The sequence below is a fragment of the Mastomys coucha genome, unplaced genomic scaffold, assembly GCF_008632895.1.
Source record: "Mastomys coucha isolate ucsf_1 unplaced genomic scaffold, UCSF_Mcou_1 pScaffold18, whole genome shotgun sequence".
Taxonomy (NCBI): domain Eukaryota; kingdom Metazoa; phylum Chordata; class Mammalia; order Rodentia; family Muridae; genus Mastomys; species Mastomys coucha.
In genome coordinates this window covers 58,997,299-59,000,887 of record NW_022196900.1, presented here as the reverse complement: position 1 = coordinate 59,000,887, position 3,589 = coordinate 58,997,299, and positions in this window count along the sequence as shown.

Sequence of the window (3,589 nt, the reverse complement as noted above, 5' to 3'; positions counted from 1 at the left end):
TACATTTAGTGAACAAATGGACAAGATGAGCCAATGCGCCGTGGCCACTGAAGTAAGAATGGCTGGCCTGACATGTCCCCTCAGAATGTTACTGTGAGTTCCATTTGTGCAGACTTCGGCAAGTAGAGGAAGGTCTAACCTCTCATTATCATTTTTATTACATCCATTTATTGTGTACATACTCACACCCAGGGGAGCTTGTCGGGACGTATGTATGAAGGTCAGAGGTCAACTTGTAGGAGTAGGTCCTGGGGTCAAACCCAGGCTATCCTTGCTTCTTCCCCTGCTTGCCCCACCTCCCCCCGGGCATCCCACCTCTGCACCCCAGCTCTCTGGACATCCTGGAACAAGCTGTGTGACCTGGCAGTCCTCAAACTCACAGCATGTGCCACCACACCCAGTTCCTTTGTTTGCACAAGACCTCACACTGTAGCCCATGACTTTAGCTTCCCTAGGGCCTGGATTGTCGGCATGAACAACCAGGCTTGCTAAAGAATCCACATTTTTAAAAGAGATTCTTTTGTCTACTTGGGTCTACAACCTTCTGGACTCAATCAACCACAGAAATACATTCCTATAGTTCTGGAGGGATCAAACCTGTCCCTGAGATAGATTCAGTGTGAGAGATGGCTTCCTTGAGCATGGCTATCTGCTCAGAGTGGTCTCAGAAGTTAGAAGAGCTAAGAAATTTCTCTAAGATATCCTCTTTCCTTCCTTCCTTCCTTCCTTCTTTTTTCCTTCCTTTTCTTTTTTCTTCCTTCTTTCTTTTCTTCCTTCCTTCCTTCTTTCCTTCCTTCCTTCCTTCCTTTTTCCTTCCTTCTTTTTTCTTTCCTTTCTTCCTTCCTTCCTTCTTTCTTTCCTTCCTTCCTTCTTTCCTCCCTTCCTTCCTCCCTTCTCCTCCTCCTTATTATTATTTTCTTTTGTTGAAACAGGGTTTCTCTGTGTAGCCCTGCCTATCCTGGAACTCTCTCTGTAGACTAGGCTGGCCTCACATTCACAGAGACCCGCTTGCCTCTGCCTCTCAAGAACTGGGATTAAATGTGCCACCTCATCTGGCTTAATTAATTAATTTTTAAAAAATTATTTAATTTTATATGAGTTGAGTATGTTGTCCATATGGATTTATATGCCCTACGTAAGTGCCTTTAGATGGTCATGAGCCACCAATGTGGTTTCTAGGAACTGAACCTGGGTTGTCTATAAGAAGAGTGAGCGCTTTGACTGCTGAGCCTTCTCTCCATCTGCATTTTAGGACAATTTTTACCTACTTTCTTAGCTCATACTGTCTTTGATGACTCTATTTTTTTTTAAGATTTATTTATTTTATGTATATGAGTGCACTGTAGCTGTCTTCAGACACACCAGAAGAAGGCACCATATTCCATTACAGATGGTTATAAGCCACCATGTTGTTGCTTGGAATTGAACTCAGGACCTCTGGAAAGAGTAGTCAATGCTCTTAACCACTGAGCCATTTCTCCAGCCCCATGATGAGTCTATTTTATGTTTCCTTTATAGTATATACCTAAGTTGTACAGCAAGACTGTTGTATCTACATACACAATGGGAAATGCTTAGTACAGTCAAGCAAGAAGAGCATTGGTCCTCTTCACCTGCACTCAGGAGCCACTGAGCAGCAGAAGGTCACTCCTCCTGTGAGTATCACCTTGTGGGTTAGGTTTCAACACAGGAAAATGGGTTTCTTTGATACAGTCTTTCACTACATAATTGGGCCTCAAATGCTATGCAGCCCAGGTCCTCCTGCCTCAACTTCTTTACTTCTTGAATTAAGGGATTGCGGTGTGAGCTTCCATACCTGTCTCTTCAAGGTTTGGTTCTTCAAAGTAACAAAACCACTCAGCAAATTTTGGGTGGGAAATGAGTAGCTGGATGTAAATGCTTTTCCCATCCTGAGACCGTACCCTCAGCCTGTTAGCAGCACTTCACATGAGACAACACAACCTACAGATAACTGAGCAAGAACCTGAAATCCAGCTGTCCATCCCGGACAGTGCTCCTGTCCTCTCTTGTGAAGCCTCCTAGGCCTGTCCACATTCATATGCCTTCTCTCGAGCTTCCAAAGGAGGACATAGTTGAGAAGTGGGCACAGGTATCATTGATTTTTCTTGTTAATTTGTTTCCTGTAAAAGCTCAGCTCTTGCCAGACAGTGGTGGAACAGGCCTTTAATCCCAGCCCTTGGGAGGCAGAGGCAGGTGGATTTCTGAGTTTGAGGTCAGCCTGGTCTACAGAGTGAGTTTCAGGACAGCCAGGGCTACACAGAGAAACCCTGTCTCAAAAAACAAACAAACAAACAAACAAAAAGCTCAGCTCGCCAGACCTTCTGAGCAAACTCCTTTACTCACTTAGCCATTTCATCAACCTTAAAAATTATAGTTTTTTTAACTTATTATTATTGTTGTTGTTGTTAGTGTGTGTATGTGTGGTATATATGTCTGTTCTTTACTTCAGCTGTGGATTCTAGGAATATAGAAGTCAGGTCTTCAGGATTCCCTGGCAAACGCTTTTTACAACCACCTCACTAGCCTGGCCTTGACCTCATCCTCCAGCCCGTACCTCCCTAGCCTATTACCACATTGTTTTATGCAGTGGTCACAATGAAATCCAGGATCTTCTGCCTATGCTAGGCAAGCGGTCTACCCACTGAGCCACAGGGGGTTGTTTGTTTGTGAGCAGTGTGTTACTCTGAGCCTAGGCAGACCTCAAACCCACAGCAATCTTCTTGCCTCCCACCACCTCTGTCACTAAAGGTGTGTCACCACACCCAACAGTGCCAGTTCACTTCTAGCTCATTCTGCTGTGTCATTAGACAGGTAGATGACCCAGATGATTTTCATAAGCTAGCACTTGGACTTTGGCCTGATCTGATCCAGTCTCAGCAGGGAGTAACTTCCTCTAGTGAAATTTCAGGGTAGACATAGAAGAAAAGAATGTCAAAATTAGTCTACCCAGACCAGAGCTCAGCAAAGAGACATAGGCACATGTCCTTGTGCTTGTGGAAAACGCTATCATATCTTTAATGACTGTTGTCAAGACCTCTCATCCACAAGACTGAAAAATATCTTGAAAGTGAGAAAGTGATTTACCAAGCAGCACCAACAGAGTAAATTGCTTCACATTTGTTAAGTTGTGAGAACACAAAAATGATACCTAACTCAAACAGATGGGGAAGACAGTGGCCCCAGCAACTTCATTTTTAAATATGAAGTGTGACAACTATTTGGTATATGTTATCAGAGGGAAAAAAAATAAAGGTGGCCTCATAGAAATGTGACCACAATAAGATCAGCAAAACTGCGGAGCAGTGAGCTGTCACCATCCTTAAGCCTGCCAGGTTAATCAAAGTAAAATCTCCACGTTCTGATTCTTGTTTTACAAACAAGGAAACAGAAGCGGAGAGGCTAGCTAACTGTGATTAGAGCCACACACGAAGAAACCAGCAAGCCAGGCTGTGGTGGGGGAAACCCACAACCCCAGCATCTGAGGCTGAGGCAGGAAAGTCATCACCAGCTCCAAGTCACATTAGGCTCTAGAGTGAGATCCCCCTGTCAAGAAAGGTGGGGGGGGGGG